Raw genomic sequence first — 14,832 nt, forward strand, 5'->3', positions numbered from 1 at the left:
CAAAAAGTCGGATGGAAGTTCATTGAATTCCTAGGTTCTAGAACTTGGAAGACGTAGGTATCAATTTCTGAGGTGAAGAGTACCCTACACATAGGAAATGACCTCCGGCAATCTCAATTATGACGATTTTTGAAGTTAAACAGCAAAAAGTCGGATGGAAGTTCATTGAATTCCTAGGTTCTAGAACTTGGAAGACGTAGGTATCAATTTCTGAGGTGAAGAGTACCCTACACATAGGAACTGACCTCTGGCAATCTCAATTATGACGATTTTTCAAGTTAAACAGCAAAAAGTCGGATGGAAGTTCATTGAATTCCTAGGTTCTAGAACTTGGAAGACGTAGGTATCAATTTCTGAGGTGAAGAGTACCCTACACATAGGAACTGACCTCCGGCAATCTCAATTATGACGATTTTTCAAGTTAAACAGCAAAAAGTCGGATGGAAGTTCATTGAATTCCTAGGTTCTAGAACTTGGAAGACGTAGGTATCAATTTCTGAGGTGAAGAGTACCCTACACATAGGAACTGACCTCTGGCAATCTCAATTATGACGATTTTTCAAGTTAAACAGCAAAAAGTCGGATGGAAGTTCATTGAATTCCTAGGTTCTAGAACTTGGAAGACGTAGGTATCAATTTCTGAGGTGAAGAGTACCCTACACATAGGAACTGACCTTTGAAGATCTCAATAATTGCATTTAGTGAGAAAAAAACAAAAAAAAGTCTGGTAAAACTCGTTAAATCTGGGAGTTCTAGAACCGGGAAGAGATACTTATCAATTATCGATATGAGAAATGATACCCACGTAATTGCCCTTTATTAATTTCAAGTTTTTTAAATTTAAATTACCACAATAATACAGAGGAAAAATTTTCAAAATTTAACGAAAACTTAAATTTGGAGGTAGGTGGGAATCCTGGCTCATATCTTGGGAACCACAATTCGGTTCAAGCTCCGCCGGGCAGATTTCGAAAGAGTTTACTTTTACCTTTCCAAATAAGTTTTATTAGTCAAAAAGGACTAACATTTGGCCAAGTTATCAGTCCGCAAAGTTGAGGAATTTTCCGGGACACTTTTTCTTGGAACATGAATACCGTCGCCATTTTGTTTTTCAAAAAAAAACTTTCTTCTATAATATTTTAGCATTGAATCACTCTAACAAACGCAAAAATAAAATCTCAAAAAAGTCATCTGGATCGCGAGATATTCCACTTTTCAGTTTTTCATACAAATGGCTTTTCCGGCCGGAAAATCGATTTTCCATTTCCCAGAAAAAAATTTAGTTCTATACTTTTTCACCACAAACAACATGCGATATCAAAAAAAATCGAAAACCGAAACGCAAGCGGAGCCCTTTTTTCTGACACAAGCACCTGGACTATTTAAATATTTACAAATAAATTGAATTAAATGAACTAGATTTTCATTATGACCGTAGAGTTATTCTTTCATTCGACCTTGTTCACGGCTGGTAACGCTTATCGCCCCATTTTGTAATATGTATTTTCTGGTGTGCTGTTTGTCATTTAAATAATTTGTTTGCAGTGAAAATGATTTCATTTCGTGTTGTCTGAAAGATGCACCTATTTATTCGACAATTAATTAAGGTAATGAGGCGTTGTTGATATGCAAAATTACTTGATAGGCAGACGACATCAGCTAGGTTGGACGGAAAATGTTTTATTTTATTTTAAATACAATTTTAGCATTGGACGGAATATTGTAGAAAGTTAGATAAAAGATGTGATATTAATAGTCTGTATATGTCTGTCATAGTCAGCAGGTCACCGGCAATAAAAATTAGTAGGGGTTATCCACAAAGCGAGACTTTGAAGATACCATTTCTAGAAAGTCTTCTCCTGATGAGTAGCTTCTCAATCGTCTACAATATTTTAAAATTTTGCTTGTCTATTGTGAGTAGACAGGACGAAACCTTTAGCATACAGGAGGCTATGTGTTTGGTGTTAACTACAATTTCTCTCAAATTCACTAGCTTTTGCTCTCATAAAATAAACTTCACGTTCCGCAATGGTGCAAAACGTACATGAAAAAAACACATGAAACTTGAGTAAACAAATATTATGTTATTCGGCTGTGTTACGTTTACCTCTATCATTTTTATTATCGGTGACCTGATGACTACTGCAAGCTATTAATAAACGTAATGATTTAACTGTTTGGATGCGGATGCGATTTACTTTGAATAAAATCTACATACTAATGCAGTTCAGTCAACAACAAATCACAGAAATTTAATTATTCTAGAAAGTCATAAAATTAGCATTTATACGAACACTTAGGCATTCATCATAGCTATTCGCTGAGAGAAACATTTAGCTTCAATGTTTCGTTCTTAGCACAAAAAATGTCATTGGCATCTTCGTCGCTAAACTTAATTTGTGAGACTCATTAAGATCTTAATTTCGACGAACTACGTCTATACAAGTAAACGCCTTTAACAGACTTCTTTTAAAGTAAACTGCAGAGTATGTCAAGTCAATACAGCTGAAACAATGTTTCCAGTAACGATCAGCGAACATAGAAATTTGTAGGGCAAGGTGAAAACTGACGCATCATATTGTTACACAGATCTCTGTTTGGTAGATTACGATGCATGTGTTATCAGAACAATAATTACAGCATCTTAAGAATATCAGTTGGAGCAGAAACAAAAGATATTTAATCAAATTTCACATTGAATTTGTAAACAATTTTTTTTTTGTTCGCCAGAAATTTTTTTTTAAACATTCAGATCAGAGGCATGACCTTTTTTAATAAACATCTCTCTAGAGATATATACGTACGATTCGATTCAGCTAAATAAACACAAATGTTCAAGACAATTCTTTCGGGAGATACAACGTTTTAATGATAACACAGAATTTTTTTTTTAAATACAAAGAGAAAAGTGATTTTATTCGGTGAATCCTATACATGTCGCCGAACCCCGCGGATGAAGTCATCGAACTTCACTGGGCAATCTAGTTTAGTATCTAATCTATTACTTCTGACGGATACAACAATTGAGAGGTGAGAGGATGTCTTCTATTTCGGCTTCAAAACAACTCCACAGGTGAATTATCATCAAAACAACTGAGTTTCACCTGCAGACGAGATTTAGAGTAAAAGTGTGATGTAATATCTGCACAGTTCAATAAACAAGAGGTACAATAAAAGGCGGTCGTCTCTTTCTCAGAAAATCTTATCGAACAGATAACAATTTGTTTGATACATCCTTGTGTGGCTAATAAAATCTAAATTAAATAAAAAATTATGTTATGCATTCACGTACTGTACACTGCTTGTGTGTTTTCATATACTATACAGAAGAATGCATCAACAAAAATCTGTCTGTGTGACTGAATTGATAAAGATATTACTAATGCAAAAAGGCTGAGTAATTATAAAATGGGAAATGTGAAAAGCGTGTGCTTTATTGTAAACGTTTCGAAATATATACATTTAAAAAAAAACGGAAACTCTTTTCTGTTTGATTTAGAAATTGATTTCAGTCAAGGGCATAGATGTTTCTTGTTCATGTTCATCGATAAAATAAATTAATTTCGTCTGTGCTTCCGTTGTTCAGGCATTTTATCGATTTAATGTAACTTTTACAGCAACGTTTTTTACTGACTCTGTGATAATGATAGAGGAAATTCAATTGGCTTCTCTGCTTTCCATAAAAACTTCATTTCATTTTATTTGAATTTATATAAAAAAGAAGAATGAAAAAACTGGTAACAGAAACGGGCAAAAGAGAATTTATGTGAAAAATTCGTAGAATGGCTTTTAGAAAATGCATACAACGTAATAAGTACAACAACTTTTATTGATAAGGGCGAGCAAATCAGCAAAACGTTTGTTACAGCTAATGAAGTAAAAGATTTCAATCTGTTTAAAATTGCTATATCAAAAGAAGTAGTAGATTTCATATGTTAGTCGATCGTGAAAAGTTAAGTAGAGGTAATAATAACGATAGCAATTCCAAAATATAAAACCAATCATTCCAAGAATCATTCAGTGATCGTCTCGGTCAAGAATCATTACAATGAAGACACTTAGCTCATTACACAAAGAGACACTGCTTCACGTAACACATAGGAATTTCCCGATTTTTCTTTTCCTTTGTTCTGGGCGACTATATTTATTTAAGATATAGACAAAGGACTGACAAAGGACGAACGGATGGATTCCGAAAAGATACTTGCATAAATGGCGTCTCAATTCATAACTGTTTATTTTAAAATTTCTGTTTTTCTGGTTTTCCAAAAATATATAACGTAAGGACTACGCAGTGGAAATTAACGACGTAAAATTTTTCATTTCAACATTTTGATGAAAAGAAAAATTACAAATTGAAAGCGTAGAAATATCGATAGTGTAAATACATTAGGTGTTCTTCTTCAACGCAATTTATTTTTACTAATCACTCACGTAACGGTAAAGTTTGTTTTAAAATATTTACTTAGCATACATCAGTCAACAGTCAACCATTGTAAATGCGACGCATAAGTTACTTAAGTATTTGTTACCAATAATGTTTGCCAATGTCTAGACGTGACTTACAGCCGTTGCAGGTAACACTGAGGGTACATCGTAATTAAGTACCAGAACGGTAGAAATATATTGAGAAATACGCATAAAATGGAAAGTGAGATGTTGACGTAATTCAGATTTTATGGTAACGTTGTGTTCCGCAATTAGTAATGAATAATTGCGTTTCTCATTGTAAGTGTAAGTTTTAACTCTTCGTTATATTAATGTACTAGCAGTACTTGAAGTGACACTTAACAAACTACAAAAAAAAACGTAAATGGGCGACTACCGCACTTATTTATCTTTTACTTTTTCAATCTCTTCAAATTCATAAAACTTGTTCGTATGCTTAGCAAAATACAGCAGCAAGTATCTTCAATCAAAAACCTGTGTTGAAATATTCCTCAAACTGCCGAACATAACACACAAGACTGAACACACAAATTTAACAGTCGATAAGATATAAAATAAGCAAAACAGCCGGCGATTTGATTCAGACATAACAACCGAGGTCGAAAAGTTAAGCAAAGTAAAAAAAAAAAACAGAAAAATCAAGAGAGCGCTAAACATTACTTATAAAATGACAAATACGATGACCCAAAGAAAAATACCGATGATCACGCCACACTTTTGCCATATATAATGCTGAAAGAGCCACAAAAACTGATTTTGAAATAAATTCACAAACGTTGGCCGACGTGTGCTTTAACCAACCAACCGAATGAACGAAGATATACAGTGAAGATGCGAAGTGTATTTTTACGTGTACAACCGTGTACACATACATCTTGTTTTATGGATGTTTTTTTTCATTCTATAGATTTAGTAGTTATTTCTGGACCAACAGATGCTGTTGCGACATTATACACAGAAGTTCGTATATAGATGCAGCTTGACTTAGTGCAAATTTATTTAATCGCTTTTTTACTGCTCAAAACAAGATAACTAAAATGCTTTCCTGACGACAAGAGACTTGGAACAAAGCTAATTATCCGAACGTTCGTCTAAGGTTAATGTACGACGAGAATTTTATATTTAAACTCCGAGTAGTTAGTTTACGCTGTGAAAGAGGTACAACGACATGCATTTGAGCAGTTTTGTTGAATTGCAAATACTGACCAACTATTGAATGATAACTCACCAAAATAACTTCAAAGCCGATAACCTGCCAATACCGACAAACAAAACAAAATGTAAAATCGCCAGTGGCCAAAATTAATCATCGAATCTATTCCTGCCGAGGGGTAAACCACTATTTTGTGATTAACATGGTTAATCAGTTAATCTGTTAATCAGAAACATAAGTTTTGTGAATCCAAACGGTTAATCGGTGATTAACATTGATTAACCGCTATATTTTACGTTTATTTGTAGTTTTGCGACGATTCCCCCGGTCAAATGTTGGTTAGTCAGCAATTCGTCATCATGTTAATCACTGGTTAATCATGTTAATCACGTCAAAAATAGAGTGGTTTACCCCTCGATTCCTGCCACAAACAAAAACAAATTTGCAATTTCGAACGTTATTATAGCGACATGGTGAACTCTACAGTAAAGTTCATTTCAAAATTAAAACCGTAAACATTTGTGCATGTTCTGGGAAGTATTCTGTTTTCAATTTTCACTTTTCTCAACCAATCAAAATGGAAATTCGGTTTGTTTGATAAGAAGTTTTACAATTAGCTTTGATCTTTTAATTGATATTGCCAGCAGGTATTTATGAATGTAACATTGTTTGACACAGGTTCGAACCGTGTAGAAGTACAAATAACAAATACCTTACACCAGCAGCAGAGAATTCTAAGACTACACAGCCTAGTTTGAACAATAACCCAAAATATCAATGTAATGTTTCCGATCTCAATTACCTATTAGTATCACAGATTTCGAGGCCGTATTCCACTCCCTTCTTTAATAAACTTCATTGCAGTAAGTTATGTAAGGAAAAGGAAATCAATGAAGTCTGTAAAATAATAATTCCACTTGTTCCATGCTTCCAGTATACGTTTTGGTTTTCTCGATGTCAACTTCAAATTAATAAAACGATAAGAGAATATGAAAATGTTATCAATTTCTTTGAATATTCGACGGCATCTATCGCAAACTGCACAATCTGATCTCCAAGACGACTAAACATTGTAGAAACAAATGGAAGATGACAAACTTTATTGTCACCAGTGTTACAGAGTAAATATTTTCTCTCACTTAACATCTCTGCAACACCCATAATTTTCCATATGAATGGATGGATGATTTTGTTGAAAAACATTGATTGAAATCTGTCGATTTTAATTAAAAATTAGTTCGAAAGTTCAAATTAGAATGCCATAGGTTCTAATATACATTTCTTAACTGCGTATAATGTTAGAATTCTATGCGCTTGCGTTTAGAAAACGTTATCCGTAACAATTTTTTCTTCTATTTTATGCGATTGATTTGAATTTAGAACCGGAATTATATTTATTTATGCGAAAAGAAACAACAGCTCTGACTGATTATTAATTTAAATGTTTTTTTTTCTTTTTTTTTGGAAGGTGTGAATTTGATTTGTTTTACTTGTTTAAATATTTAATTTTCAGCCAGGCACTGTATTTTAGCCGGCATTCCCAGCTTCTCTGTTTTGATTGGTTTTCATTTTAACGAAAAACAAGTCCGATCAATATTTATGAACTCGGTCCGGTGGAAACGTGCATTTTAAATAATCATAATGCTCAACAGTAATAACAACATGTATCGACTGTATAATTAACAATAATTTTCTTGGATTTGAAAATAGACACATGTAGCCAACACGTAGAAGGTAAAGAACGGATTGAAATATATTTTTAGTGTCGATATTAACGTCATGACACGCAAATACATTCACCTAAACGGTCAGAGGTTAAACAAAAATATATCCAGCGGTTTCATTAAATACATAAAATTGATGGATGGTCATTGAAATAGAGTCGGTCAACTATCTATTTACAAAAAAAAAAATCTAAAAAAACCAAAATGACAATCCCATACCAGTTATATGAAAGAATTTTTTTGTAGAATACCAATGCAAACAACAAAACTTTCCGTATAATTAATAAAATTACGAGGAATCTGACTATTTTTATCTACATGTTCGAATCGAACAAAAAAAAAGAATTTTCATTTTCATATAAAATAGATGAACTTTCCGTTTCCATATTATGTAACAAGCAAAAGAATTGTCTATTTTCGTTGCCATACATTTCTATCGATCACAGAAAAAATAACAACGTGAAGACATGCAAATCAGTGCCGTGCGTTGTTCGTATTGAAGTCATAGATGGTGGATTTTTCTTTATTTCTGTCTCGATACAAACAGAATAAACATCGACAGAGTAAACATCAGTGGTGCGTACAGTTCTGATTTTTGTGTCAATCAGAAATGGAGAGGACTTTTTTTTTTAGCTGTTATCGATTTATTCTTTGAAAATAATAAATTTTCATGGCCAAAATAACAATTTTAACACAAGCAAAAATACGTCAGTGAATATTATTGGGAAAGCGATAGGAATTTCTTATTTTATTTCAATAAAATCTGTTTACGACGACAAATTTAACATAATTTTGCATATTTGCATGTATTTTGAGTATATAGATGAAAATCCGTCATAAAAACATTTCGCAAAGACGAATCTTTGAATTCGAACTTTTACAAGCTTTACAGTTATCAGAGACCAAAAGTCGAAAACCATAATTTATTTTATTTTATTTTATTTTAGCAAAATGTATGTTCAGACCATTGAAGTAGAAGATTGTATCCCGTACATGAAACTACTTTAAAAAAGTGAAGTAATAGATTCAGTTATAGTACCATGATACGCTTGCCGTTTTTAAAACTGCAGACCTCTTTAATTTCAATGTGAAGTCTAATCTATTTTCAATGCTTGAAAGGAAACGGAACAAAGTCATAAAAAGTTGATTTGATAGATTCGCGGAGCAGTTTTAGATCAATCATAAAAAAATGAATGGCAACATCGACAAATAATCAAAGAAGTTAAAATAACAAACTAAACAAATTTTATTGCTGCTCGAGATGGTCGTGAGTTTTTTTGTTAATTTTTTTCCCAGTGTGAAGCAGTCGTTCAAATTCAAAAATAGACAAAAATTAAGCGATAAACTCAGTAATGGCAAGTTGTATTTATATTATGAAAAGAAGAATTGTTTATGTTACGTGTTGGATAATAATAGGTCTTTGGCAATGATTTCCTTTTTATACGGTGGACTTTGATAGTATAACTATGATTTTAATTAAATTCAAACATTAAAAGCCAATAACGAAAAACAAATTAACCGACTAAGCTGCTGATTACGACAATTTCACAATTTCAACGTCACATGCTTACAAAATAGAATCCGGTCAACTTTTATGTTATCATTTAGAGTTATGTCAAAGAAAAATAAACTGCAAATCTACCTTCCATACATCACTCATAGTTGAACGCTCTAACTAGCTTGCACAGAGTGTTTTTGTTATTGAATTATCCTATTTATTCAGTAAAATGTTTTGAAAACATGCCGGAAACAGTCATTCAAGGAGTTGTGGATGATTGTGACCTAGTTCTTGTTTATTATGAAAAGCAGACAGTTTGACTGATAAAATTGATATATTCGTCCAAACTAAGACAATTAAAATTATGTTCGCAAGAATGAGAAGTTTGAACGAAAATCAGATTCTTTATCTGCACATTCAGATCGTAAACAACATGAGTGACCTTAGACGTAGACCATGCTTTTGTAAATGAATCAGGTATAACATGAACCGAATGCCATATCATGCAGAAATAAAAGCGAATAACAAGACAGTTTTTTTCGGTATCTCTTGATACAATGATGTCTATCCAGTCCATTCAAAATCGACTTGATTTGAATAAATGATGGGAAAAAAATTCGTTTAGACAAGTTGGCTTCTAATAAAATCGAATGTGTTCAATTATAATGCAGACATTTAAGCCATATGCATAGACTCAGACTCTTATTCATATATATCCATAATGAAATTTATTCCGACTAGGTACAATAACAATGCTTGAATGAAACACGTTTAGCAACTAAAATTTAATTACTTTTTTAGTGACGTTGTGACTAGTCCGCGGGCTATATTATTCCATTTGAATAAATAAATAAATGTTTTTGGGAATAAATTGCGTAAACAGGTGATTTTTTCCGATTTGGTATACTGGAACGTTCTCGGCGCTTTTTGAAGAAAAGTAAAATTATTTAATCAGCTTAGATGTTGGAGATGAAGCATTTTTGCTAGGTCTCGTCTTGTGTATGTGGTCGACCAATGTTGTTTTGAAATCAAGTTTAAACGACATTCTAGTAATCTAAGGGAATGTCGTTGATGTATTAACATCATTAGAAAAACGTTGTCTCTACCGATGGTTAAAAGGTTGATAGAGTTCGTTGATTATTTATTATAGAATTCGAAACGACCGCCCATTGACCACACACTGTGATATTTGGGTAAAATAGCAAAATGAAATGGATTAATTTATCTTTTCTTTTGTTAAAAGGCCGTTTGGAACAGTTTAGAATGCCCCATCGGCTTTGTTTTTCTTTTATCACCCTCGCTGCTTCTCATAACAAATCATTTCATTTATATCGTTCTCATATACCTTTAAGAATTACAATTTCGACAAATGATACAATTTTCGAATGACTAACTATACCAAACAACAATGCGGACTTAAAAGAAGAAAAAAAACTCTTCTGCAAGACGACCAGCACACGTTTTCCAATAAATAGTAATAAACTTGTTCCCGTTTTTGCCGAGAGCGTCTCAACATTTCAATAAAATTACCCATGCTTCGAAACAAATTAATCATTCAATTCAAGCGGTGATTCATTTACTTTATTGCTGTACTGCCGGTAGACCATATATAAATACCAATCAACAATTATTTCAAATTTATGTAACAACAACTTAGTCTCGCTATACGTCTCCTTTCCCTTTCAACACATGTTCAATGTGAACGACGTTTTAAACATTAATCAGAATTTAAATCTCTCGTATTTTAAACAGAACAGAAGTCTCTCATAACACACCGGGTTATCATTACGAACCGCAAAATCTTGTTAATTGATATTGAATCGTTTAACAAATTCTCACATTCTGTTGCCAAAAACGATATGCAGCGTCTATTTAACAGAAAACAAATGTTATACTTGACCTATAAGTGAGATCTAGTTTTAGAAAATGCATTCGAATTGCCTAGTTGACACCATATCATAACGGACGGGTGGCGTAATGAAAATAGACATTCAATATATAGTTGAATCACAATTATTTCAATTTCCTGATAAAAATTGTGTACGAATTACATCATACACTTTGCATATACCCACATCTATTCGAGATGGGGACACTAAAGAAGGAGCTTAAGAAACATAACGGAAATTTTCCGTACACACAACCACATCGAATTAATGTGTGGACCATGCGCACACACTGTTTTTTTTTTGCTCCTAAAATTGTTTGATAACTATCGGTAAACATACTTGGCAATGTTCACATCTTTGCGAGCATAAAATTATGGTGAGGAGAACTACAGACAATGAAGAAAAAATTGTTGCCATTGCCTTCATTGGCTGAGTATTTTTTTTATCAGTTAAGTGTTCAGTTACATCATCCCAGCATAACACTTGTGATTGCTTATGTGTTAGCTGAGCTGTTCTCATGTTTTTGCTGAATTTGCGAGAATGGCCTTTAGTATTGTATTATCGATCGAAAGAAAAATTGTATTGCCCTTCACACGTGTAGTTTAGGTTGAAGGTTTTCGACATAGAAGATGGAAAGATTGTACGCAATTTTTTATGATTTGTTTCTCGACTGGATGTCGCTATTGTGAAGCGAAGACGAAAACAGAGTAATAAATTTTCTAATGACATGAAGTGTGGTACACGTGTGCCCTTAAATACGCCGTACATTTCAACTTGAAAGCTCAATTTTTTTCGGGATAATAAATTGAAGTTATGCATGGAATACATTATTTTAACGCGTATTAGTTATTGGGATAGCAGGGACTATTTTCAACAAATTTTGGTTTTATTTAAAAAAATATTTTTCTTTCAAATAAATAATTGAGGAAACTAAAAAAACCTTTTGTAAAAGTTTAAAAAGTTGCGAAAATATTTATTCGAAAATAGCCACTGTTTCCGTGTAGAGGGATTAACTTTCGTCGCGTTTTCTATACAATTTTATAAGTGAATCACACAGTAAAATTTTATGACAAAGCTTTGTGTCGTGTCGCAGTCTATTTTTTATCAGTATCTATTCAACTAATACAGGTAGGGGCATTGTACAATATTACGTTTTACAGCTGTTTGCGATTGCTGTTGATAGTTGTTAAAACTAGCTACTATCGGATTGATCTAGCAAATTATGGATTGTGAACAAAGGAAAAATAAACGGTTCCGGATCTCGCTTAATCATATTTAAGATATTTTAAATATATTTTTAGCTCTCATGACATGCCTACAACTCTCAGAAGAGAATTACCAAGAATTACCAGAAATCGTATCCAAATCGTATGAATATCTAAGAAATTCTAAACTATAGTCCGATATTGACAAATTATATGAAACGGCAATAGAACGTTAGTGTTAAAAGTTGACACAGAACATATTTTCAAAAAACTTACTCCAAAGTCTTAAACTTATGCTGCAGAGTCAATTCTCAACAGACAAAAAAAAGACAGAACGGATTGTACACATGTTACACCACCGAGAAGTAGTAATTACTCTTCTTTTAAAAGGCGTTAGTGACAATTAAAAATTTTCGCTGATTGGTTTCGTCATTCACTGGCAGAAACACACTTGAAACTTGCGTACAAATTCAAAGAAAACTTTCCATAAGCCTCGACGATTTTCCCCTTTTTCTTAGTTATAACTTCAGAACCATTGGATGGATTCTTTTCATCTTAACAAATGGCCTCATATACATCAGTAGTTAGAAAAATAATAATTGGAAAAATGAAAAGTTTATCAGATTAAAGTTACTCGCGAAAGAGTGACGACAGACTGATTATTCTACGAACAGACCAGTCACTCTATTTCGCGGAATAATTAAAAAAAAAAGTTGACATTTTCACCATAGCACGAAACTACACCGATAATTCTGGCCGTGACCCTCAGGTAATTTTCATGCTAACTATGCAACCCCTAACCTATTCCGGTGAAAATTGAGAGATTAGTTCGAACTTTAGAATTTCACATTTGCGGAAATGAACATACTGACATTTGATGGTTGCCATATATTTCCAATAAATTGATTTTGTGATTGTGATTGTGAGACTACAACGGAAAATATACGAACAATTTTGTTCGATCAATTTTTTTATTATTATTTTCTTTCAACGACATTCAACGACACAGCAACTTTTTTTTTGCTTTATGTCTAGAAATTTTAAGAGTTACAAGGTAACAACCAGCTGATGTACGTTGTCGTGTTAATACAGTTGTGCAATTATATGCAAGTCAGCTTGTATATCGAAAATCGAAACTCAATTATTTTTTTAAAAATGAAAATCATTGTTAAAATTGACTGCATTTACGTAACAAATAATTAAAAAAAAAACTTTTGTTTAGCAAAGGAGAATGGAAATTTACCACAATTTCATTAAGCTAAAACTCTATTCACTTACCTATAAAAAATGAGCTTTTTTATAATCGTTTCCAATCGAGTCTGATATTTAATTAGAGACAATATGTATATGTGCTGTCTCTATCCAATTCACTGTTTCTCTTTTCACTGTACACTTCGGTTTTATATTATATATATCGAGTCAGACACTTCACTACAAATTTTTTTTTTCACTTCTTCCAATTTTTATATTTTGATTGGTTCCGACGTTTATTTTTTTCGCGAACTTTTTTATAATTCTTTTAAGTCACAAACAAAACTTAAAATTATAAAATAAATATTGATCTTTAGTAGTTGGACTCACATTATAGCAGATGAACTCAATTTGAACGTAAAAAAAGATCAAAATATTTTTTTTTCTTGGTCTCCACTACAAGTTACACAATGGCGGATGTGAGAAAATTTAATAAAAAATATTTTTCTTCGTTGTGACGATTCTTAACTCATGCAGTTGTTAACTTATATTGCGCTAGTACATAATTTATTTGACCGTTTCTCTATGAATTTTCTTATCATATATCTCAGCTGATGAGTAATTAGAATTTTTCTTTATTGAGTCAGAATATATTTTTTTATTATTATTCTATTGGAGCTAAATAAGAATACTCCCAGTTATGTAGAGGTTTAGCTGCAAACTGAAATTGAATTGCTGAATTGCGAATAGGAACAGATAGAATCAGCCAGTTTTAATGTCAGCTGAGAAAAAACAGAGAGAGTCATATAGGTAGGTTTGTGTGCAACGAAAAGAGATGAATCGATTCGACTTTCGAATGAAGAAACAGCACAAATATATCGATATCATTCCAGTTAGACAGTGACGACGACACTGTTGATATAAAGAGAGAGTGCCATTCAATTCCAATTTCGATTCCAATTCCTATACACTCGGTGTGTATATTTTATGAATTAAAAAGTTTCACAAAGTAGAGGCTTACAAAAGCAATCGATAAAATATATTCTCTCGGGTGATACATTTTCCTGGTGTGTTCACTACGCAGCACATATATAAATAGAGCGTGCATATATCGGCAGACTGCGAACATTTAAGAATTAAAAATTTTACGCAATAATATAGAATGTAAACTACGCATTGGATTGTTAGAATGAATCAGATGTTTTTCATTGTTAAAAACAGCTTTTATTGTCTTGACGAAGAATTCATTGCGAAAAACACACCTACCTCTTCGCTGTTACGACATAACTATCCGGGTTCAACAATGCGTAGGTATTTCATCTTATCCCATTGTTGAATGTATGTTAGATGAATTTTGTTTGTGTCTGTCGATATATTTATTATCTTTACCGCATGTGACGTATCTTATTTGGATTTTCTCTTCTCGGCAAGTGTTCAGCTGAATGGTTTACGTAGGACAACAAAACAGAAAAATTGTTTTCAACTGAGAACTCACCTGTTTTTTTGATCGATTTTAAAAGAAGAATATGCACCTACGGATGAAATAGAACCAAAATAAGGTCTCAAAATCTATTGGAGGTATAAAAAAAACTAGAGACCTGGACCACCTGGAACCTTGAGAAATGTATTTTTTACCTGAGGATTACTTTTTTATCTTATAAAATGAAATGCATTTTGCTGATGATTTACTTGAGTTCCTTGAGTTTCACTTGCAAAAATGTGA

General features: G+C 32.6%; 1 protein-coding gene across 1 annotated transcript in view; it reads right to left on the reverse strand.

The window, feature by feature from the left end:
• The window catches only part of LOC119072067 (inositol hexakisphosphate kinase 1), a 37,366-nt gene extending 23,525 nt beyond the window's left edge, over window positions 1-13,841 (reverse strand). The window contains exon 1 of the mRNA XM_037177202.1: window positions 13,197-13,841. The gene's annotated coding sequence lies outside the window, so the exon portion shown is untranslated. The remainder of the gene's footprint in view (window positions 1-13,196) is intronic.
• Between the last annotated feature and the right edge of the window lie 991 nt (window positions 13,842-14,832).

This window comes from Bradysia coprophila (assembly GCF_014529535.1).
Source record: "Bradysia coprophila strain Holo2 chromosome IV unlocalized genomic scaffold, BU_Bcop_v1 contig_5, whole genome shotgun sequence".
NCBI lineage: Eukaryota > Metazoa > Arthropoda > Insecta > Diptera > Sciaridae > Bradysia > Bradysia coprophila.